Here is a 26,319-nt window from a genome sequence, read left to right on the forward strand (position 1 = left end):
ATCCTCTAAAATGATTTCATTTTCTGTATTTTGGAAGCAATTGTAAAGAATTAAGTTTTTTTGCTGAAATATTTGGCAGACTTTGCCATGAAAACCAGCTAGTCTTCACGCCATTCATTTCTTAAGGTTATTAATAATTGATTCATTTTCTTAAATAAATAGTATCTTATTCAGTATATCTGTTTTCCTTGAATGAATATTGTTAATTTTTGTGTTTAGGAATTGGTCCTTTTTTACTAAATCATCAAATTTGTGGGCATAGACTTTTTCGTAATATTTCTTGCTATCCTAACACCACTGGATCAGTAGCGATGACCCTTTTTTTTTCTGATATTAGTATTTTTGTCTTAACTTTCTTTTTATTATTTTGTTAGTCTGTTTTATTACTTTCTTGCAGCTACACATTTTATAATTTTATTACTTTTCAAAGCTTCAACTCCTTGCTTTACTGATTTTCTTTATTATTGCTTTCCCTTTTATAATACCACTGACTTTTGTCAGATTTGTATTATTCTTTTACTTCTTGTTTTATGCTTATATTTGCTTTTCCTCTAGTTTCCTATGGTTTAGATTATTTATTTCAGATCTTTATTTTGTTCTAACATGTCATTCTATGTGACAACATTCCTTCTGATTTGTTTCATCCAATAAATTTTGGTAAATTATATTTTACATTGAGCTTAGTTGAAAATATTTTAAAATTTTTCCTGAGGTTTATTTTTTGGCTCATGTGGTATTTATAAGTATCTTATATTGTTTTAATTATCTTAGGATTTATAATCTATCTTTATGCTTTTGATTACTAAATTAATTTCATTATGGTCTGAGAGCACACACTGTATGATTTATATTCTTTTAAATACCTTAAATTTTGTTACATGGTCCAGAAAGTTTTCTATTGTGGTAAATGTTTCATATGAGCTTAAAAAGAATGAATGAATTCTTTTTAATGAATTTTTTTCTGATGAATAAAGTACTTTATACATGTCAATTAGACCTAGTTGATCAATAGTACTTTTAAGTACATCTCTTTACTGTTTTCTTCTGGGGGGTCTCTTTCTGACAGAGAGGTGTTGATGTCTTCAACTGTTTGATAGATTCTTCTATTTCTCCTCAAACTTCTACCAGTTTTTGCCTTACCTATTTTAAAATGCTCTGTTGTTATGTGCATAAGTAGTAAAGATTGCTTTGTCTTTTGCAGAAATGATCCCTTCATTATTAGGCAATTCCTGTCTTTATCACAGATGATATTCCTAGTTCTGGAGTCCACTGGGTCTGAAATCAGTTACTCTAGCTTTGTTCTTATTAAGATCAGCACAGTATATTTTTTCCATCCTCTTATTTTAATCTTTCTGCTTTATTTTTAAAGTGGGCCTTTTGTAGACAACACATATTTTGTTTTTTTTTTTTAAATCTACCCCGAGATTATTTGTGCTATCATTGTTATTTATTTCACTGATATTTAAAATGATTACGTATAGTTGGATTGACACCAGCAATTTTGTAATGATTTGCTATTTGTTTAAACAAATTCTTTGCTTTTTAAAAGTCTTTTTATCACTGCCTTCTCTACTGTTAAGTAAATAATTTATTACCTTCTATTGCTTCTCCTCTCCTAACACATTAACTCACATCTTTAAGGTATTTTTAGTGGTTATCCTTGGGCAATAGCATTTACAAGTAATCTTTGTACATGTTCAAGTAACACTACAACACATTGGAAATAGTGCAGTACCTTATAATCTTGCTAACAGTATTCACAGTCCCCAGTCCCTTGTTATGACATCATTGTCATTCATTTTTCTTACACACATACCATGATCACTCAATCATGAATTAGTATTAAAAAGAAAGTATTTTACATTGCTATTACCTTTTAATGTTCTTCTTTTGTTTATATAGATTTAAATTTTGCCTAAATTATTTTCCTTCTCTCTGAAGGATTTCTTTAATATTTCTTAAAAGGAAAGTCTATGGGAGACAAATTTCCTTAATAGTGTTTATCTTAGAAAATCATTATTCCTCATTCATTTTTGAAGGTCAGTTTCATCTGTGTGGTATTTCTTTCCAACTCTAAAAGTTTTACTCCATAACTCTTTTCTTTGATGGTGTATGAAGTCCAGTGTAATTTTCATCCTTGCTCCTACTTAGGTGAGGTATCTTTGTCCCCTCTGTCTTCTTTCAATATAAGATAATCTCTTTGTCTTTGGTTTTCTTGCCTGTTGTACTGCAAACTTGCTGATGTTTTCCCTAGAAATGTTTGATTTACTAAGCCCATCAAAGACATTCCATTTTGCCCTTACAGTGATTTTTCCTTTTTCATCTCTCTTCTTGCATTACTCACTTGTTCTTTCATGTTACATGATTTTCCATTAGAGCACTTGACATACCAATCACGTTTATTTTACATTTCAAATCTGTGTCATATTTCTTAAGTGACTCTTCTCTCTCTCTCTCTCTCTTTTCCTTTTCTTTAAAACAAGGTATCAGTATGTAGCTCAGGCTAGCCTGGAACTTGTAATCCTCCTACCTCAGCCTCTGGGATTATAGATGTATACCACCATGCCCGGCAAAGCTCATATTTTTTAGTTCTCATGTTTGCTTTGTCTCTTCTGATTAATTTTTTTTCTCTTCTGACTTTGCTTTTACTTGTGTTTTCATATTCCACATAATATTTTGTTAATAATCAAACATTATTCATAGAGACATGGAAACTGAGATATTAAACTTGTAATGTGAGAGTTTCTGTTAATCTGGCTAGGGGTTAAATTGCTTATTATTTACCATGGCTATAGATCTTAGAGGCTTCTGTTTTCTCTAATTTTTATGTGTGTGCACACAGATGTGTATGCTTTCTCCCTTTTATTTCTTGTTTTCTCTAAGACTTTTTTTTTGGCTGCTCTGGGATTTGAACTCAAGGCCTCTCACTTGTTACGTAGGTGCACTAACTACTCCACCAATCACACAAAAACTGAGTTGCTTAATAACTTTTCTTTTTGGTGGTACTGGTGTTTGAACTCAGAACTTTGCACTTGTTAAGCAGAGGCTCTACTGTTTGAGTCACACCTCCAACTCTAAGAACTTGTTTTAGTAGGCCTAAGTGTGGAGGCTTTGACTTTCAGAAGCAGTTTCTTATCCTTGTTTTTCTTCTTCAGGTGAGACATGAAGTCTAGAGGACACTGCACCAGGTATTACTAGGATTACTAGGATTACTAGGAAGTAATCCTACAAGTCATGGACTGCAGCAACAGCTATTTCAGTGACCCAAGCTTGGCCAGATTCCTTGTTTGCCTATCTTTCCAGGCTTGGGATAACAGTTTGTCCTGTGACCAAAATTCTCAGTTGAATCAAAGAAAAGGCATTGAGTTTTAACTTTGTTGAGGTGCTCCCTTGGATACGATGGCATGTACATCTCAAAGCTCTTTGAATGCCAGTTTTGAAATCAGAAGTGCCCCCAAAGAATATGGTGTTATCAAGTTTATTTGGTGAACAAGGTCTATGTGTCTTGCTTTCTCATTCTGGTAAATTTTGTCTCTATTTGTCCCTTCCTTCCTTTCTTCCTTCCTTTCTTCCTTCCCTCCCTCCTTCCTTTCTTGCTCCCTTCTTCTCTTCCTTCCCTCCCTCCCTCTCTCCCTTATTCTTTACCTGTAATATCTACCTAGTACTGACATCTAAAAGCAGAATTCATTAAAGAGATGGAATCAAAGAGACAGCTAGGACTTGCCACGGTATATAAACACAGGTAACAGACAAGTCTCTGCTTCTTTTCTAATTAATGGTTAATGGGACAGCCATGAGTCATTGCATAACTACAAGTCTATAAGTTCTTGACACTGACAACCTTGAAAAAGTATGTTTCAAAGTATGTTGTGCCTTATTCTCAAATCACCAGCAGTGTTTGCAATAGATTTTACTATATGTGTGTGTGTACATGTGTGAGAGACATGTTAACCTAACAAAAAATTCATTTAATGCACTTAGTCTTCCATGACTTAGAACTCAGTTAGCATTTCCTTATATAACTTGCCAAATAGGTAAGTAATTAAATAGTCTGAAAGACAGCTGCATTTGTTATTCTGTTCATTTTTCATAAATTAAAAGTACAAAGAATAACTGGTACTTTTAATCCATAACTCTTAATTCTATAGTGAGTTTTTATTTGTTTTGTGTTGTAGAGTATACAGCATATCATGCACTTGCATATTTAGCTGTCTGTCTATATGAAGTGTTACTCAACATCAACAATAATATTTTTTAGCCAGATACAGTGGCTCATGTCTATAATTTTAACTAAATGGGAGGCAGAGATTGGGAAAAATCACAGTTCAAGGCCAGCCTAGGCAAAAAGTTAGTAAGAAGCCATCCCAAACAACAGGCTGGATGTTGTGGTATATATCTGTCACTCAGCTACACAGGAGACACAGGTAGGAAGATCATTGTCTGAGGCCCACCCAGGTAAAAATGAGAGATTCTATCTGAAAAATATCTAAAGACAAAAGGGCTGAGGGTTGGCTCAAGTCATAGAACACTGCTTAGCAAGTGTGAAGCCCTGAGTTCAAACCCCAGTGCCAATAAAAAAAGGTTTTGCATATAACCACTACTAATAACTAATAACTAATTATAATAACTAATTTGTAAAAGTTATTACAAATTAGAAAATATATGAAAATAGAAGAAAGTCTTTCTTGAGATATCTAGGCTAGAAATTGATTATGTTGCTCTGGTGAGTAAATCCAGGTAAACTCTAATAGTATTTTATATTTAATATATGATTGTGGGTCCATTACATCATAGAAACATTTTCTTAGGTAAATAATTAGATGATTAGATATAAACTAATACAGTTCTTTTTTGATATAAACAGATGTTTTTTTTTTGTTCAAGTCTTTGAAAATTCTTAAAGCCTTTCCTAAGCTATATTTCCAATTTAAACGCTAATGAACAAGAAAATTCAAATCATTTCTGATAAAATATTCTGTTTCAAATCTTAATGATATTCATAGAAGATACATAGTTGGGATCTATATAAATTAACTTTTTACTAATTTCATTTATCAATTTTGTTAAGTTATTTTAAATAAGTTGATTATGGAAGACACCTAATTGAGATTTACATTAATTAATAAAAATTAAAGCCACGAAGCATTCTTTATTCATAATCTATAGGAAAAATGTGATTTTTGTCTCATTATTACACTCAAAGTGTAATACATCCAAAAACAAAGAGTTGCTTAGTTATTTCCTGCTCTTGACTCCTTGAAATTTTAAATTTTTCTACTGGTTTTGCACATTACTCTTCCTGTTGGCTTTGACCCTGTAGTGTACATATGTCTCACTAAAAGTATGATAATGAGCTTGCCTAATTGAAATGGAAATCTCTTCAAAACTCCCTGTGATTGAATTTATTGTGAATCATAAACAAGGACTACTTTAGATATACAAAACTTTGCATATTGATTCATACTTAAATGCTCAGGCTGTTATGGGTTTCCTATTTGTCAAATATGCTGTTTCTTCTTAGTGTTCTTTCAATTATATAAGTGTTCTGGGGGACTATTGATGTATCTTAAATCAAAAATCTCATACATGAAGTAAAAGAACCTTGAGAAAAAATGAGGGAAAAAAACAAGTTGTGAAAAATGTAGAAATTCTTTTAACCTATAAATTAAATCAAGTAAGATTGCATACATAGGGAAACATAAAGCAGGCACCTCTCTTAGTCAAAATGTTTCTGATAAGGTAAACGTTTATGGTCTTAAACTGATTTTTTAAAAAATCTTTTATCTCTGGGAGAGTAGTTGAAAGTTTTTAACTGCCATTTTCTGCTTTGCAAATTCCAGAAATATTTGTTACATTATAGAAATCCTTTCAAGGATCATTTCAAGGATCATTCTTGTCATTGTCACAAAGTTAAAAATATAGAGGCCAACACACTCCTCCTCTTAATTTAATGAGAGTAGAGTTCAGAGTATGAGAGAATGCTTTTAAATGTTTTCTCAGATCTATTCTTTATGCAGTCAATCAGCATGTATTTGTTGAAACTTTAATGACTGCATAGAAAAAAAAGAAAATTGGTCCTGTGCTTGAATAACTAACAATGGAATTGAAAACATGAGTTGATTTTAATTTAAAAGCATGGGTATTTGATAAAAGTAGTAAAGTCAAGTAAAAGTATCAAAAGAAATCAATAAAACAGGTGTAAGACAGCATTGAGTAAACTCTAAAGATGCTCATGTTTTGTTATGTTATTCCTGCTTCTTGGTGCCAAGTGCAAAATATATACATATACATATATAGATACACACATATATATGTATATATATATATATATACATATACATGTATATATATATATACATATATATGTATATATATGTATATATATATATATATATATATGTATATATATATATATATATATATACACATAAGGTACTGCCAAATAAAGACCCCACCATGTGTGGAAAAGAAAGATTTATTGGAACCAGACCACAGGGCTGTCACTCTTTCGTGTTCAGAGTGAAGCAGCTTGGCTGGAATGAGTAGTGGGCTTTATAGGAGGGGCCAAGTCATGGGGGAGGAAGAGAGTCTCTGGTCTCTGATTATCTGTGACCACCAGAAGGAACAGGTTGACATGCCTGGCTAGTTGAGTAACTGGAAGTTCCTGAGGTTTTGCAAGCAGAGAAACAATCAGGGGAGAAACAAGCAGGGGGCGTTTGGCAAGGGGTAATAAATCAGAGGGGTCTTGTTTCAGTGTTAGCCTCAGGACCTTCTGCCTGCCCCAAGAATGACAGGGACCTGATCTAGCTGCTTCATGCTGAATGGGGGCATCATTTAGGGGGTTTGGCTGGAATTTGGAAATTTGTGAAGTCCCCAGGAGCAGAGGCTGACGGTTTTTCCCAGTCTTCATCCGCAGACAAGGCCAATTTTTGGGAAAAGATTGTAATAGCATCTGGTGGGAAGTCTGTCTGCTGAGTTCCCTGAATGCTCCTGGAGGCATCTAGAGTTAAAGAGCATTTTCCTGGTTTAAGGGTTTGTATTTCCATAGCATCATTACATGTGCAGCTGTTTTTCTTTCTATAGTAGCCTCTATAATGGACTAGTAGATCGTATAACCAAGGGAAGGAAGCAGGAAAGTATTATGCATGCTTGCAGAATTAGACCCACTGCCCCACCAGTGTTTTAATTCACCTATGGCAGAAAACTGTCCTCCAAACAAGTCATTAGGATCCCATTCTTTCCAAGTCTGGACGGGGACATGGGCAAGCCTTGTCATTCCCTCAGTGATTTCCTCTATGGCTTTTCCTTCATCAATCTGCAGGCAGCAGTTGCTCAGGTTAAATATTCCACAAAATCCTCCCTCAGAGGCTAGCAAATCGTCTAAAGCCAAGAGGTTTTGATAGATAGTATTGTGCATCTTAGGGCCTTGTTCTGCAAGCAAATTGAGGGCTCTTGCAGTCTCATTAGTAATAATTTCAATGACATCCTTCAGCCTGATGATGCAGTGTAGCATATACATAGGGGTGCAGTAGCCCCAAGACCCATCCTCTGCCCAGGTGGCAGGACCATAGTACTGGATGACTTGCTCAGGAGGCCATTTGTCATCCTTCCAAGTGCCTATTTGTAAGTTTCCCCAATTTTTTTCTATTTAGTCTTTATTCATATATAGGGACTCCCAGATTTTCACCTTGTTCGAGGGGAAGCAAGAAGAAGGATGGTCTGATGGAGCTCAGCACACAAGACCCCAAACCAATTTCTAGACAACACTGTATAGGCTTGCCTTCCACAGATCCAATATAGCCCCTGGGAGCCTGCCAGTTTATATCTGCAGTAAGATTGTCCCATGCTGTTTTGAGATTAGAAAAGTTGGCCAGTGGGTGAGGCTGGGGTTCCGTATGGTTTGGAGTACCCCACCACTGAGTCTCTTGGGCTGTGTTATTATAAAACTTCTGTCCTAGACAAGTTAGATCCCTCATTAGGGTGGAGAATGGTTTTCCATGGCAGGAGGTACAGTAATTCCCAATAATGGAAGTTTTAAGGAGCCAGACACCTGTCCTGTGTCATGGGAAGGCACTTTCATTGAACAGCACTCATGGTCTAACTCTCTTGCCTCCCAGGGCCAGGGGTCTCCCATGTCGGCTCCTCCGCACTCATAGCACGAAGTGACATTTAGTGTCTGGGCTCTAGGTTTGGCCAGTGTGAGGAAAAGTTTTTAGTTATAACAGAAATGGGGAATTTATCTGGCATTTCCTCATAAAAGGAGTGGAAGACCTGGTATGAGGAACTCTCATGGGTGACAGTTTTTAACCTAAGGTGTAACAGAGTCCTGGGGTCAAAGCCTTGGCCATCTGTCCTTATGCTAATTATCTGTCCCTGTGTCCAATCAGATGGCTTAAGTACAGTGAAACTGACAGGGTTACAGGTGCCTTGAGTGCAGTTAGGGGTAGTAGTGCCTTTTTGAAGGATGGCTAAGTGTGTAGTCCCGTGTCATGTGGCCCATGAAACACAATTCCAATAAGGGCAAAAATGATAACCCTCATTATTATATGGCCAAGAGTTGTTTCCCAGGCACATATATTTTTCATTTGATGTAGAGGTCCTTTCCCAACCCAGGCCTTCACAGCCACAGCCTGTACCTCCACATAGCTTGTCTATGGCCACACATGCATCAAACAATAATGACACTGGTTTTTTAGGATTGAACACCTGGGTGTGAGTAACAATGTTCCCAGCAAGGTGGCCACTCCTGAGTTCTAACCATTGCTCCACAGGGCAATAAGTGGGGTTGAAACAGGTAAATTGATTATAATGGGAGCACACCTGATAGATGGTGTGATTGTGAGTACATTATGTGATGACAGAGCCTACACAGGAATAGTAAGTGTGGAACAGTGAAGTCTTAGTAACAATAATTTCTGCCCACACAATGTGCATTGATGGGTCACAGGAGGAGGATTTCTGGGCTGTGAAGGGAAAGTAGATTGAGAGCCAGATGAGGACTAAGAGCTTATGCAGGAGTGGAAGAGGGAGAGAATTTGTGGGAGAGGTGTAGCCACATGGGCCCGAGCAGTACACAAGAGTACTCATCCTATGCCGTAGTGGAAAAGCCTGAAGTTTTGGGGCAATATTTATGCTTGAAATGTACTGCCACTGGGGGATCCCTATGAGGTTGACAGTGGTGGGCATTGTGAGGATGACCAAATGAGGGCTGGTCCACTGAGGTCCCAATAGAGAGGGTCGGAGATCCTTTAGGAAAACAAGATCCCTTGGTTTAATAGAAATTGTTATAGGGCTCTGAAGGATTTGACAGAATCTGGTCTGCATGCTCTCTGAAAAGTTCCTGGAGGATGTTAAGATAAGGTAGATAGTCAGCTAGAGGAGTGGGGTCTGCTGGAGGCAAGTTTTCTAAGAGAAATGGGTGGCTGTACATTATTTAAGACCCAAATAGGAATATTATAAGGAGCATAAAATGGTGGATGCTAAAGGCTGCATATCTAGGGATCCAGATTCTGCAAAATCCTATAACTCCCAAGAAAGCTTTAAGCTGCTTTGCGTGGTATGGGGGAGTGGGAAATGGAGGATTGGATTGATTCACTCATGACTCAGGGAGCAAGTCTGTCTCTTTAAGAACACACCTAGGTAGGTGACCTGAGGGAGACATAATTGAGCCTTCTCCTTAGAGACTTTGTATCTCTGGAGACCAGAAAGTTTTAGAAGAGACTCAGTCACCCTGCAGATGAGGGGTTCTGTGGCTCTGTTCTGAAGTATGTCATCAACATGTTGAAGAAGGATGGCCTCTGGGTAATGCCAACCTAATAAGTCTCTGGTTAGGGCCTGTTCAAAAAGATGAAGGCTGTCTTTAAACTTTTGTGGCAAAACTGTCCAGGTTAGTAGCTGTGAAGGGTTTGTGGACTCTTCAAAGGCAAACAGGGTCTGACTGTCAGAATGCAGGTTAAATGTAACACTTTTGGATAAAAGAGAGCTTTAGCTCATTATTTTATATAACTTTATAAATGTGCAATATCTAGATAAAGTATAGACACTACACTGTTACAAGAAGGTCATTTAAGACACTTGAGCAGATACATAAATGAACTCTGATTTAGTAGTATTTAAAGCTTGACAAGATCAGCGGAAAACACAAATAATTTCTTTGATAAAATTATCAGTTTTTTTGTAGATGTTACTCAGAGCAGAACAATATTAAGATAACCTTGTTATTTTATAGACTTAGAGAATTTGATTTTAGTTTGACATGACCATAAAAAATCTTTTTGGCAACTCTTAGATTATGGTCAACTTTAACTTTGTCACACATTGAAGTTTACCTATCTATATCCTTTCCAGTGGTTTACTTTGCAGCTTTTATTTTATTTTCATTTTTCTTTTATTATTCATATGTGCATACAAGGCTTGGTTCATTTCTCCCCCCTGCCCCCACCCCCTCCCTTACCACCCACTCTGCCCCCTCCCTCTCCCCCCAACCCCCTCAATACCCAGCAGAAACTATTTTGCCCTTATTTCGAATTTTGTTGTAGAGAGAGTATAAGTAATAATAGGAAGGAACAAGGGTTTTTGCTGGTTGAGATAAGGATAGCTATACAGGGCATTGACTCACATTGATTTCCTGTGTGTGTGTGTGTGTTACCTTCTAGGTTAATTCTTTTTGATCTAACCTTTTCTCTAGTTCCTGGTCCCCTTTTCCTATTGGACTCAGTTGCTTTAAGGTATCTGCTTTAGTTTCTCTGCATTAAGAGCAACAAATGCTAGCGAGTTTTTTAGGTGTCTTACCTATCCTCACCCCTTCCTTGTGTGCTCTCGCTTTTATCATGTGCTCATAGTCCAATCCCCTTGTTGTGTTTGCCCTTGATCTAATGTCCACATATGAGGGAGAACATACAATTTTTGGTCTTTTGGGCCAAGCTAACCTCACTCAGAATGATGTTCTCCAATTCCATCCATTTACCAGTGAATGATAACATTTCGTTCTTCTTCATGGCTGCATAGAATTCCATTGTGTATAGATACCACATTTTCTTAATCCATTTGTCAGTTCTGGGGCATCTTGGCTGTTTCCATAACTTGGCTATTGTGAATAGTGCCGCAATAAACATGGATGTGCAGGTGCCTCTGGAGTAACCTGTGTCACAGTCTTTTGGGTATATCCCCAAGAGTGGTATTGCTGGATCAAATGGTAGATCGATGTCCAGCTTTTTAAGTAGCCTCCAAATTTTTTTCCAGAGTGGTTGTACTAGTTTACATTCCCACCAACAGTGTAAGAGGGTTCCTTTTTCCCCGCATTCTCGCCAACACCTGTTGTTGGTGGTGTTGCTGATGATGGCTATTCTAACAGGGGTGAGGTGGAATCTTAGCGTGGTTTTAATTTGCATTTCCTTTATTGCTAGAGATGGTGAGCATTTTTTCATGTGTTTTCTGGCCACTTGAATTTCTTCTTTTGAGAAAATTCTGTTTAGTTCACTTGCCCATTTCTTTATTGGTTCATTAGTTTTGGGAGAATTTAGTTTTTTGAGTTCCCTGTATATTCTGGTTATCAGTCCTTTGTCTGATGTATAGTTGGCAAATATTTTCTCCCACTCTGTGGGTGTTCTCTTCAGTTTAGAGACCATTTCTTTTGATGAACAGAAGCTTTTTAGCTTTATGAGGTCCCATTTATCTATGCTATCTCTTAGTTGCTGTGCTGCTGGGGTTTCATTGAGAAAGTTCTTACCTATACCTACTAACTCCAGAGTATTTCCTACTCTTTCTTGTATCAACTTAAGAGTTTGTGATCTGATATTAAGATCCTTGATCCATTTTGAGTTAATCTTGGTATAGGGTGATATACATGGATCTAGTTTCAGTTTTTTGCAGACTGCTAACCAGTTTTCCCAGTAGTTTTTGTTGAAGAGGCTGCTATTTCTCCATCGTATATTTTTAGCTCCTTTGTCAAAGATAAGTTGCTTATAGTTGTGTGGCTTCATATCTGGATCCTCTATTCTGTTCCACTGGTCTTCATGTCTATTTTTGTGCCAGTACCATGCTGTTTTTATTGTTATTGCTTTGTAATATAGTTTGAAGTCAGGTATTGTGATACCTCCTGCATTGTTCTTTTGACTGAGTATTGCCTTGGCTATTCGTGGCCTCTTGTGTTTCCAATATAAATTTAACAGTAGATTTTTCAATCTCTTTAGTGAATGTCATTGGAATTTTGATGGGAATTGCATTAAACATGTAGATTACTTTTGGGAGTATCAACATTTTTACTATGTTGATTCTACCAATCCATGAGCATGGGAGATCTCTCCACTTTCTATAGTCTTCCTCAATCTCTTTCTTCAGAAGTGTATAGTTTTCCTTGTAGAGGTCACTCACATCTTTTGTTAGGTTTACACCTAGGTATTTGATTTTTTTTGAGGCTATTGTAAATGGAATTGTTTTCATACATTCTTTTTCAGTTTGCTCATTGTTAGTGTATAGAAATACTAATGATTTTTCTATGTTGATTTTATATCCTGCTACCTTGCTATAGCTATTGATGATGTCTTGAAGCTTCTGAGTAGAGTTTTTTGGGTCTTTAAGGTATAGGATCATGTCATCTGCAAATAGGGATATTTTGACAGTTTCTTTACCTATTTGTATTCCTTTTATTCCTTCTTCTTGCCTAATTGCTCTGGCTAGGAATTCCAGTACTATGTTGAATAGGAGTAGAGATAGTGGGCATCCTTGTCTGGTTCCTGATTTTAGAGGGAATGGTTTTAGTTTTTCTCCATTAAGTATAATGCTGGCTGTAGGTTTGTCATATATAGCTTTTATAATGTTGAGGAACTTTCTTTCCATTCCTAGTTTTCTTAGAGCTTTTATCATGAAATGATGTTGGATCTTATCAAAGGCTTTTTCTGCATCTATTGAGAGGATCAAGTGGTTTTTGTCTTTGCTTCTGTTAATGTGGTTTATTACGTTTATTGATTTTCATATGTTGAACCACGCCTTCATCCCTGGGATGAAGCCTACCTGGTCGTGGTGAATAATCTTTTTGATGTGTTGCTGAATTCAGTTTGCCATTATTTTGTTGAGGATTTTTGCATCAATGTTCATTAAGGAGATTGGCCTATAGTTCTCCTTTTTGGAGGTGTCTTTGCCTAGTTTTGGGATAAGTGTAATACTGGCTTCATAAAATGTGTTTGGCAGTTTTCCTTCCCTTTCTATTTCATGGAACAGTTTAAGGAGGGTTGGTATCAGTTCTTCTTTGAAGGTCTGATAGAATTCAGGAGAGAATCCATCAGGTCCTGGATTTTTCTTTTTGGGGAGACTCTTGATTGCTGCTTCAATTTCATTTTGTGTTATAGGTCTATTCAGGTGATTAATTTCCTCTTGGTTCAGTTTTGGATGATCATATGTATCTAGAAATCTGTCCATTTCTTTTAGATTTTCAAATTTATTTGAATATAGGTTCTCAAAGTAGTCTCTGATGATTTCCTGGACTTCCATTGTGTTTGTTGTTATCTCCCCTTTTGCATTCTTAATTCTACTAATTTGGGTTTTTTCTCTCCTCATTTTAGTCAGATTTGCCAGGGGTCTATCAATCTTATTTATTTTTTCAAAGAACCAACTTTTTGTTTCATTCATTCTTTGTATGGTTTTTTTGGTTTCTATTTCATTGATTTCAGCTCTTATTTTTATTATTTCTCTCCTTCTATTTGTTTTGGGATTTGCTTGTTCTTGTTTTTCTAGGAGTTTGAGATGTATCAATAGATCATTGATTTGGGATCTTTCAATCTTTTTGATATGTGCACTCATGGCTATAAACTTTCCTCTCAAGACTGCCTTAGCTGTGTCCCGTAGGTTCCAGGAGGTTGTGTTTTCATTTTCATTGACTTCCAGGAACTTTTTAATTTCCTCTTTTATTGTATTGATGATCCATTCTTCATTAAGTAATGAGTTATTTAGTTTCCAGCTGTTTGCATGTTTTTTGTCTTTCCTTTTGTTGTTGAATTCTACTTTTACTGCATTGTAGTCAGATAGTATGCACAGTATAATTTCTATTTTCTTATATTTGCTGAGGCTTGCTTTGTGCCCTAGGATATGATCTATTTTGGAGAAGGTTCCATGGGCTGCTGAGAAGAATGTATATTGTGTAGAGGTTGGATGAAATGTTCTGTAGACATCTACTAGGTCCATTTGATCTATTGCATATTTTAGATCTTGGATTTCTTTATTGAGTTTTTGTTTGGATGACCTATCTATTGATGATAATGGGGTGTTAAATTCTCCCACAACCACTGTCTTGGCATTTATATATGCTTTTAGGTCTTTCAGGGTATGTTTGATGAAATTGGGTGCGTTGACATTGGATGCGTACAGATTGATGATTATTATTTCCTTTTGGTCTATTTCCCCTTTTATTAGTATGGAATGTCCTTCTTTATCTCGTTTGATCAATGTAGGTTTGAAGTCTACTTTGTCAGAGATAAGTATTGCTACTCCTGCCTGTTTTCGGGGGCCATTGGCTTGGTAAATCTTCTTCCAGCCTTTCATCCTAAGCATATGCTTATTTCTGTCGATGAGATGAGTCTCCTGTAAGCAACAAATTGTTGGGTCTTCTTTTTTAATCCATTTTGTCAAACGTGTCTTTTGATGGGTGAATTAAGTCCATTAACATTAAGCGTTACTACTGATAGGTATGTGGTGATTCCTGCCATTTAGTTGTCTTAGTTGTTTGAAGGTTTGATTGTGTGTACCTAACTTGATGTTACTCTCTACTGTCTTGCTTTTTCTTATCCTGTGGTTTGGTGCTGCCTGCCTTTTCATGGTTAAGTTGGGTGTCACTTTCTGTGCGCAGAATCCCTTGCAGAATCTTTTGTAATGGTGGCTTTGTGTTCACATATTGTTTTAGTTTCTGCTTATCATGGAAGACTTTTATTGCTCCATCTATTTTGAATGATAGCTTTGCTGGGTAGAGTATCCTGGGGTTGAAGTTATTTCCATTCAGTGCTCAGAAGATCTCACCCCACGCTCTTCTTGCTTTTAATGTTTCTGTTGAGAAGTCTGCTGTGATTTTGATGGGTTTACCTTTGTATGTTATTTGTTTTTTCTCTCTTACAGCCTTCAATATTCTTTCCTTAGTTTCTTAATTTGTTGTTTTAATGATGATATGTCTTGGAGTAGTTCTATTTTGATCTGGTCTGTTTGGTGTCCTGGAGGCCTCTTGCATTTGTATGGGAATATCTTTCTCTAGATTTGGGAAATTTTCCTTTATTATTTTGTTGAATATATTACACATTCCCTTCGCTTGCACCTCTTCTACTTCTTTGATGCCCATGATTCTCAAGTTTGGTCTTTTGATGCAGTCTGTGAGTTCTTGCATTTTCTTTTCACAGGTCTTGAGTTGTTTAATTAATAGTTCTTCAGTTTTTCCTTTAATTACCATTTCATCTTCAAGTTCTGAGATTCTGTCTTCTGTTTGTTCTATTCTGCTGGATTGGCCTTCTGTTTTGTTTTGCAGTTCTATTTCATTCTTTTTTCTGAGGTTTTCCATATCCTGGCAGTTTTCTTCTTTATTGTTGTCTATTTTTGTCCTGAGTTCATTTATCCATTTATTCATCGTGTTCTCTCTTTCACTTTGGTTTTTATACAGTGCTTCTATGGTTTCCTTTATTGCTTCTTTTGCTTTTTCAAATTCTCTATTTTTGTTGTCTTGGAATTTTTTGAGTGTCTCCTGTACATTTTGGTTGACCCTATCCAGTATCATCTCTATAAAATTCTCATTGAGTACCTGTAGTATGTCTTCTTTTAAATTATTCTTGTGGGCTTCATTGGGTCCTTTGGCATAGTTTATCTTCATTTTGTTGGAGTCTGGATCTGAGTTTCTGTTCTCTTCATTCCCCTGTGGTTCCTGTACTAATTTTTTGCTGTGGGGAAACTGGTTTCCCTGTTTTTTCTGTCTTCCCATCATTGTCCTTGGTGTTGTTACTGTCCCTGTACTGTGTGCAATTAAGTATTTTCTAGCTTGTAATAATAACAATGGTAATAATTAGAATGGAAGGGTGAGCTGAGATGGAAAGCAAGAAGTTAAAGAAAAGGGGAGAACAAATATACAGACAAGAGGGAGAAAGCAGAACAAGGTATCAGACAAGAGAGTTTCAAAGGTATAAACAGGGAGTGTTAGTGTACTAATCGACAGTAAGCTGAACAGACAATAGAGAGACAGAGAGAGGATTAAAAATCAAAGATAAAAAAATAAAAAATAAGTAAATGAAAGAAATATCCATATATAAAAATGAATTAAAATAAAATGGAAAATAGAAAATTAAAAAAAAAAAAACCTTCAAGTTTATATGCAATGCAGTTTCAGTCTTAATAATTTGGGTGTCTGTCTCAATCTCCAGTCCTGGAGTTGGTGTATCAGATGTTGTTTTGTAGTTGTCTCATCAAAGGGGATGCATAAAGTAGAACAAAACTACACACTCACACACACACACACATACACACACACACACACACACACACACACACACACACACACACACACAAAAAGCCCCACCAAGTGTCCCAAGTTCAAATGCAATATAGTTTCAGTAAGTTTTTTGACTTGCAGGTGTAATTCGGTTCTTCTCTCATCTCACAGTTGTGAGAGTGGTATTTGCAACTGTGGCTTGCCTGCCTGCTGCTCGCAGCCTGTAGCTGGCGATGTTATTTATGTAGATCTCTGGGGTGAGCTAGCACTCACCTGGTCCCAGAGGCTTTGTTTGGTCAGAGTTTTCCTGTGCGGGAGTCTCTGCCACAGGCTTTCCCCTTTCCAAACAGTGGGAAAGGTGACACTGCCCCCACGTTGTCAGGCCTGCGTGTTTATTTACAGTTCATGTGGGAGGTGGGTCTTCCCCCCTCTCCTCTGAAGTTTTCCTCCCACTGCCACTTTCAGCAGCTTTCCTGCTCTTACTTACTGGGCGGTGCTGCTGCTCCTGCCGGCCGCCATGTTTGTTTACAGTTCACGTGGGAAGTGGGTCTTCCCTCCTCTCACAAGCGTCCCCGCTCCTGGTTGCTGGGCGCATGCCCCGCTCCTGCCAGAGCCTCTCTCATTGGCCCGGCTTGTTTATTTACAGTCCTGGGAAGGATTCCTTTCCCCAAATCTTCAGCGCTCAGGGTGCCCCACCCTCTTTCCAGCGTGTCTTAACTGTTCTTATTGCTTATTACTCAGTTTCTCTTTTTTTCCTGGGTGGAGGTCAGTCTGTCCAGGGGGCTATGCTGCTCTGGCCCAGGCTTGTCTGTGGGGCTACCGCGGTACCGTGAAGCTCACCTGGTCCGCGTCTTCCCACGCTGTATGGGCGCCGGCCACTGGCGGCCCCGGGGGCCCTCCTCGTTTCTCCATTTAACGTGAAGTGGAGATTCTCTGCGCCGCCTGGAGATGTGGAGGGGTCAAAGTTATGCCTTTTCTCAGTGATTATGCCTGCAAAGTGTGTCTCCAGCGTCTCTCCAAGATTTCACTATAGGAGGCTTGCTTTCTGCTTCCTACCTCTAGCCGCCATCTTGGAATCCCTTGTAGCTTTTATTTTAAAATTAACTTTTATAAGAATTTTAATTTTAAATAAAACTGTCTTTCCTTTTTGGCTGGTGGAGGGGACCTTCTACCCCCACCACGAAGATCTGTATAGGATAAAGCTTACCCAAGAACTCTGGTAGGTGTGTGAGGCCCACCTGCTACTTGGACAGTTGCCCTGGGCTCCTCCAAGGTGATCTTGAAGGGTGCTGAGGTCCCAGGACTGTGTCAGTCTTCTGCCCCCAGGCTCAAGAGGTCCGTGACACCTTCACTCTGTTGAGAGTGGGAGTGGGAGACTGACTTACCTTGCAGAGACAAAGATGGACAGTCGTCCTCCATTGTCCACTCTGGCCACATTGTGGACAGGGTCCTGGTGGCAGGCAAGGTGAAGAGCAGTTTTTTGCCCAATGTCTTGTCTGGTTGCACTTGAAGCAGCCCCTGGAGGCGTGCATTGTTGTCCAGCCCGTCTCAAAGTTGGAGGAGGTGGCCTCAGGGCAGCCGTCAAGAGCTGTGCCTTTCACTGATCTCAAGCCTCATCTCAATTATAAAAACCTTAAATGCCATTTTCACCAGATCTCCCTGGGGAATTTGAGGGCCACCCTCTACCTGTTTGTTTTCTTTGAATATCAGGGAAGGATTGGGAAATAAAATGAGAGTTGAGAATAATTATTCCATCCTTGGAAGATGGGTCTCATGCCAAGTCATATCATCTGCTTGAGTTAGGTATTTAAATTCTTTAATATAGGAGCCTGAGTCACTAGAGAAAGAGCCAAGTCTCTTTTCAATTTGAGAGAGATCAGTCATGAAACAGAGCACATGAACTCTGATAATGCTGTCAGCTCCTGCAACCTCCTGGAGTGGGTATAGATGGGCTGGACATGCCTGGGAAGAGGAATGGGAGTAGGTGTGGGACAGAGGTGGGGAAGAGAAGGATGAGGGTGTAGCAGGGCCTGAGGGCAAGGCTGGCAGTGATGGCTCCTGAGGAGCTGATGGCTCAGGGTCAATAGTGACTACTGTAGAAGGGGAATAGGGTGGTGGATGTTCAGGAGAGCCAGCAGGGGTGGAAGAAGAGGGGTCTGAGTCAAGGGAGGATGGGTTGGGAGAAGAGATTGATGTAGAGGACTGGTGGGAGGAGTTGGAAAGTGGGCAGACAGAGCCCGTGAGGTCACAAGTAAGAGAACAGTCTTCTGAAGGGGGTTTAGTGGGAGGAAGAGACACAAACTTTGAGGCAAGGAGGATTTGAACAGCATTACAAGATTGGAGCAGGGAGGATTGATAGTGGAGAGAAAGGAAAGTTTGGACAAATGGAATTTCAGATCACTTGCTGTTGTGATGGCAGAAATTGTCAAGATCTGGAAGTGTGTGTAAAGATCAAAAATACTGTTTTCAGGCCATTGTATTGAGACCAAACAGTGTTGCAGTAATAGATCAGTCACTTAGGCTTTATATCGTCTTGGAGACCAAGGGGGCAGGTGCGGAGAAGGCATCCCAGTGGATGTGTCTAATGCAGAATGGGAGGTTCCCATAATGTAGAAGGAAAGTGAGAGAGAGAAAGAGAATGAGAGAGAAAGAAGCAGAGAGAGAGAGAGAGAGAGAGAGAGAGAATGGTAGGTGCCTTGGTGAGTTTACTCTTCAGGCCAATATAGATCTAGGTCAAGATCTAGCCTCCCTTAAGTGACTCAGGCAAGGAGAGCAGAATCATCCAGTTGCCATTTGGTCAAAGTAAGCTAGAAGGACTGTTGAGCTCTCACCCTGGGCAGATGAAAGGAAAACAGAGGGAGAGTGAGAGAGACAGAGAGAGAGTGAGAGAGAGAGAGAGTGAAAGAGAGGGAGGAGGAAGTGTCACCCAAACAGGTTCCAATGGCAGGTGTCCCCAGCCTGGGTTGCTATTCACAGGGAATGCCCAACTGGTTAGCCAGGCATCCCCATGCTAAGCGGAGGGGCACCCCAGAGGGAGTAGGAGGTATACCTGGCATGGTGCCACAACTACCAAACAAGACAGAGCAGGCAGCCCCAAGGAGGGTGACACTTACCAAGTCTGAGGAGAGGAGTAGGTCAGGTGGAGAGCAGTGGAAGAGAAAAGCTAATGATGGATGGGAGAGCCGGCAAGGCAGTAAGGTCCTATATCCACAGTCTGGAGTCACATGGGGTCAAGTCAGCAGTCTGGGTTTGGGAGAGTACAGGACACCAAGGCCAAGGGATCAGCCCTGGGCCAGAGCATCCTGTTAACCTCTCCCGGGTTTCAGCACCACATGTAAGGTACTGCCAAATAAAGACCACACCATGTGTGGAAAAGAAAGATTTATTGGAACCAGCACACAGGGCTGTCAATCTTTTGGGTTCAGAGTGAAGTGGCTTGGCTGAAAATAGGTTGTGGGCTTTATAGGAAGGTCCAAGCCATGGGGGACGGAGAGAGTCTCTGGTCTCCAATTATCTGTGATCACCAGATGGAACAGGTCAGCATGCCTGGCTAGTTGAGTAACTGGAAGTTCCTGAGGTTTTGCAAGCAGAGAAACAATTGGGAGAAACAAGCAGGGGGGATTTGGCAAGCGGTCATAAATCAGGGGGGTCTGGTTTCGGTGCTAGCCTTGGGACCTTCCTTGGGACCTTCTGCCTGCCTCAGGAATGCCAGGAACCTATATATAAATATATATATATATTGGTCTGAGTAAAGTATTATAAAATTTTGAATTAGTGTTTTTGAATATCAGTGTAATATGTTTTAACATGACATTTACATAATCATTGTATAACAGGCTAAATAAATACACCAAAGTTTTATCAACAAGGGTTAATTTGTCATTGTAACTCTCATATCAAACATGCTTGTCCTACACATATTTATATTTATTTTGAAATCATTAAACTAAAACTCTTACAATCAAGGGATCTCTGAGATAGGAGTTTATTAGCCAATGTCAATGCTAGCCAGAAAGAAAGGACCACATCAGAGACAAGTTCCTATAACTGCAGCCACAGAGCTACACAGCAGTTGGAATATTGTCTACTTGGCCAGAGCAAAGAAAAATATTTTTATGCTGAAAATTTGAGACAGGAAAACCTAAGTTGTTCACATTGAACCGAGTTTGGCTGCAGACAAATTGGATAGGATTTGAGGAGTCAAGGAAAGCCTTGGGGTGGGAAAGCAGTCCATAAAGAGAAGTAATTGTTCCTTCTGGTTGGTTGGGATTGAAAGCAGATGGTATCTGGAGGTTGCGGTGAGATTTGAGTCAAGGTTTTCACATACATTCAAGAATGCAAAACAGTCTTGTACTCAACCTAGAGTTTATCAATTGATTAACCTTTCTCTCTTCCTCTTCATTCTCCAAATACTATAATTTAAGTAGGAACATTTCAAAATAGTTTCTTTTATCAAAAGTATAGCATGTAGATGATGGAAAAGTTACATCTCCTCTACCCTTTCTCAGTTCTTAGTTGGAACAGAGCCTTATAATCAAAAACAGATTACCTAGAGAAAAATCAAGTTCATTAAAATGCCTATCCCACAAAATTAAGAGACATTAACTTATTTCAATAATACATCTCAAAGAAATGACTTTGACTTCAGACATAAATACAATCCTTTATATAAACAAAGAAAAAGGAGTATGAGGAGAGATCACTTGTTAAGAGGTGGCCAGGAAAAGCATGACAAATAAAAAGAGGGTTCCTTAGGCCCATGACAGTCCATACTTTCTCCATTGGTAAGACTCTATTGATTCAGAATCACCTTTCTCTGCATGGTGCAGAGGCAGAGACCTTTACAAATGTAGATTTCTTTAGTAGATGTAAATTACTCTTGTAAAAGGGTGGCTTCTGTGCATAATTTCTTGGTGTCTGCTGTTTCTCCAAATAATTAGCTCAATTTAATGCCAATGCCAAAGGGGCCTATTTGGGGTAGCATATCCTGGTTTCATGTAGTTTTATTTTGAGATGGTATGTCCTCAACTTTATGTTCATAAGGGAGGCAATTACTTTGTTTTGACTATTCACTTTTGTACATTTTGTGGTATATCAGTCCCAAAGTCCTGTAGTGTTTGTTCTCCTTGTATATGTATTTAAGTGCTACCACATTTACTATACTTTTAACATGATTTCTCACTCCTGGGAAATTCATTTTGACTGAACTCTTATTGAACACAATAAATTCCCAAGGCATGTCTTCAAGAAGGCACATGGTGCTACCATATTTCCCAAGTTCATTCTGGGTTAGAAAAGTCATGGTTACTTGATGCAAGTATGACAATCTGGGACTACATATTCTTTTGTTTTTAATACTACTGATATTTAAGAACAGTTTTAGATTTAAAGTCCTTTAAAATAGAGTACAGAGTATTCCCATATGTGTATACACACAGTGTTTTATTATTAGCAGACATATAAGTATTATGCATTATAAAAGTTAATGAACCAATATTGCTGTGTTATTAAGTAGAGTCCAAAGTTGTTCATATTTTCTGAGTTTTATCCTAATGACTTTTTCCTATTCCAAGGTCACTTCCAGGGTGCCACATGGCAGGTATTCACCAAATATATTACACTCCACTTGTCTGCAGTAGTGTTACAGAAAAGTACCAGACAGAATTGTAGATATTGATCTATCAGAATTTGTCTGCATTTATTTTTTATTATTTTTTTCATCACTAGGTTGGTATTTTAAGTTTCTGGAAGGAAATTTTACCCAGAGGTAGAGCACCATTTTCATCAAGTATTATCAAATCTGTATGCTATCAACATGATTCACCACAATTTTGTCATTCAAATTGCTCAGGCTTTGGCTTCTGGAATCTCTTTCAGGCAGATCTATGTCCATTTGACATCTGTCTAAAAATGTGTGCTTTGGGAATTTTTTTGCTGTTGTTGTTATTATTGTTTTATGAATACTTTCTTACTTTCTAGATGCTACCCTTTCATCTTGTACATTTTTTCTCTTACTCAGAATCATACATTTTTCCAAAGAACCCTGGCTTATTTTATTGGAGAATAGTTTTAGAAAACAATGTTATGCTTTCTGATTATTTGTTGCTAGGTGTCATTTCATGTTCCCCCTGTCAGTCTACAGAGTTAAAAAAATATATATATGTACATAATACTCTGTGTATATACACAATAATTCATGCATTACCATCTGCATGTGTATTGAGCTCACATGAGATCTAACTGACATTTCTAACAATATTCTGTGTGTACTTATAGCTTAATTTCCTAGCCTATGTAATTTCCCACTCCAAAAGTGAGATCTGATACCCACCATTTTCCATCATATCCTGAATTGTTCAATTTTAGTGTATATGTATAACACGTTCAGAATCACCAAGCTCACCCCTTAGAATAACAATGATTACTAGACCATGGTGCTCATGTGCAGATACTTTTGTCTCTTGAACTTTAAGGTTGGAGGCAACAATCATTTCTATGCTTACTTGAGTCAATGCCTTCTCCCTATCACCTTCTATGTGAAGTTAATGTCAGATTCTTTATTTTACCCTATTTTCTTCTGTTTCTTAAATGATAGCTAAAATTTTTCATTCATTAAGGTTTGCTTTCACTCAGAGAGGTCTGACTTTGTCAGGGCTCCTTAGAAGTTACCTCTGAGCCCTTCTAACAGAAATGCCTAGCTTATTCACAGTGGACGCTATGACCACACCTGAAGATTTATGCTAATAAAGTGTCTTGCTACAACTGATGGTCTTAGGGTAGGACCTGGCCATACCTGAAAGATCTGATCTAGGATGAGGCTTTGGATAATATGACATTGGTCAGTGTAGAGATCAGGTTCACCCCTGTGTGTTTTCAGGGATGCCTAATGACATGCATCCATCATCACAAGGTCATTCAGAATAGTTTGACTATCCTAAAATGTACCTATGCTTCACCTGCTCATTCCCGGACCCTCTCAGCCAGTCCCTGAAAATTTCATATCCTTTGATTCTCTCTCTAGTTTGCATATCCAGTACTCCCTGTAATCACTCATATATTAGGTAGCCTTTACAGAATACCTTCCTTCACTTAAGTGCCTTGCATTCTTTAACAGCTTGACAGATAATTTTACATTGTTTTATGATATTCCATTGCTTGGACATCTCACTTTTGTTTATCTAACCGTCTATCAAAAGAAAGGTTCCAGTTTGGAAAATTATGAATATGGAGACTATCAACATTTGTTTATTTTTGAACCATGTGAAAGATTATATAAAATCTTTTTTGTAGAAAAGAGAAAATTGTCAAATTGTCTTTTTTACGTTTTGTCCATTCATTCTAACATGTATGTAGTTGTATCTAATTGTTTCAATTTTTGACTAACTAATAACAAATATGGTGAGTGCATACCATTGCATGTAAATATTTGACACCTGTAAATCTTTATTGGTGAGGAGTTTGCTCAGCTCTGTTGCCCAAATTTTAATTGGGTTACTAGTTTTCTCATTGTTGAAATTAAGAGAGGTATATATTTTGGACACAATTCCCTCATCAGTTATGTGTTCTATAAATTCTTTTCCCAGTGTATGGCTTGTCATATTATTCTTTTAACAATGTAGTTTACAGATCAGACATTTGAATTCATAAGTTATAATAGTGCTCAAATTATCGTAGATCTTGCTCTTGATATTGTATCTAAAAGCTCAGGCCCAAATCCAAGACTAACAGAATAATCTAAGTTTTCTTTTAACCTTTTTACAGCTTTGCATTTTCTTCCCAGTTCTACAGTTCATTTTTGTGAATTGTGTAGTCATATGTATATTTATTTTGGCATTTGTTGCCCAAACGTTTTAGTATCACTTGTTGACAGTGCTACTTGTATGAATTGAATTTTGTTTATTCCTTTGTCAAAAAATCCATTGACTTTTGTAAGATGAATTCAGGGCTATCTGTTCTGTTCCATCAATCCATGTTCCATTTACCACTCTGTCTTGATTACTATACCTCATGTAATTCTTAAAGTCTGGTTGTTTGAATTCTTCAATTTTGTTGTTTTTTTTTCAGTTGTGTTTGAATATTTGGGGCATTATGTTCCCACATATTCTTGAAGAACATTTTGCAACATCCCTGAAATTGCCTCTGATACTTGGGGATTCCATGAATCAAACAATCTTATTGGGAAGAGCTGACATCTTAAAAATATTGAGTCTTCCTTTCTGTGAACATCGTAGCACTCAGTGTTTTAAAACTGTATTTCTTCAGATTTTCATAGATTTCAATATGCAGACTAAGTGCTTATTTTGTTATAGTCCCACTCAAGTATTTCTCCTTTTTTTGTTTTATGTTTGTTTTTTTTGTGTGTGTGTGTGATGATGTAAATGATGCTGGGTTTTTAATGTTGAAACCAATTCCTGCTTACTGGTGTATTATAAAGTAATTATAATTTTCATATTAACTTTATATTTAGTGAATTTGCTGCAATCACATTTTATCATAATAAATTTTTGTTGCATTAATTGGAATTTCTGCAAAACCATATGTCCTATCCATAAACAGGTACTTTTACTTCTCCTTTCCCAATATGTATCAATTTTTATTATTCTCCCTGACTTGTTATATACCTAGGACTTATTCTGCTGTGTTGAAAAGGGCCAATGAGAGAAGATATCTGAACTTGTTCTTGATCTTAGGGAAAAATATCTAGTTTTTCTCCATAGCCATAGGATTTTTTGCAGACTTCTTTTATCTTGTTAAGGAAATTCTCCTTTATTCTTACTTAGAAAGGAATTTTTATAGTGAATGGCAGCTCTATTTGTCCAATGGTTTTTATGAATCTGTTATGATCATATTTAAAAATCTTTTACGTATTGATACAACTAATTATGCTAATTGTTTTTCAATGTTGAAGCACCTATCACGTCTATAATAAATCCTACTTGGTTATGTGTGTTATGGTTTGTGATGACTTAAATGAAATGTTGAATTTGATTTATTATTTGCTGGATCCCCATGTGTTTTTCTTCAAAATTCTGTGACTCATTCTCTGTTGTCTTTGGGCATTATTTTTTATTATGCACAATTTGATATCAGCTTTCTTGTGTACTATGACCTTTGTTCTTAATACTAAATAGTGTTACTATTTTTTCTCACTGAGAATCTTTATCAAGATTTCCTTGGAAATTACATGCCATAAATATATACAAATCTCTGTTATGTGTGTGAAATCATCTCTTTCTGTTTGGGACTCTGCTTTAGCCATAATGATCCCTGTGCTAAAAACACTTGTTTGACTTCCTGGAACTGATTGCTTTATGCTTTTCATTCCCATTCACTTATATTTTTTCAGTTCTTTCCTTGATATTATGTATGGATTTTCAGTACAACTTATTATGTTATTTACTTTTAATGGAATTTATTTGTTCTGACATGTGACTGAACATCAATATAGTCCTATAGATTGAAAATCTCTTCTTTTTATTTCATTCTTCTTTATTATGGTACTTTTGCATTCTTTTTATTTAATTACAGTGATTATTAACCTGATAATGAAAAGGATAAGTAGGATGACAAATTTCCCACAGTAATATGTGGAATATTGGAAGATATGTTTTCTTCCAAGTACATTTGTCTCATCAATTACATGTTTATGTTATATCTTTATATTTTCTACCTTAATATTGTGTTTTCATAGATCACCACGTTGTCCTTAAATCAAGTTTAAACCATTTGTTTCATTTGCTCTAATACAGTATGAAAGATTTCTTGGGTCTTTTCCCACTATATACATGTCTTTTTTTCCCCTATGCAATCACTCTGTTTTCTTTCCTGCTTTGTCCATTTATATGTACCTTCAACAAATGACTGGA

The 26,319-nt window shown here is 37.5% G+C and overlaps 1 protein-coding gene across 6 annotated transcripts in view; it reads left to right on the forward strand.

The window, feature by feature from the left end:
* The window catches only part of Sntg1 (syntrophin gamma 1), an 825,003-nt gene that overhangs the window by 311,292 nt on the left and 487,392 nt on the right, over positions 1–26,319 (forward strand). The window lies entirely within an intron of this gene.

The sequence above is a fragment of the Castor canadensis genome, chromosome 3 (assembly GCF_047511655.1).
Source record: "Castor canadensis chromosome 3, mCasCan1.hap1v2, whole genome shotgun sequence".
Classification (NCBI taxonomy): domain Eukaryota; kingdom Metazoa; phylum Chordata; class Mammalia; order Rodentia; family Castoridae; genus Castor; species Castor canadensis.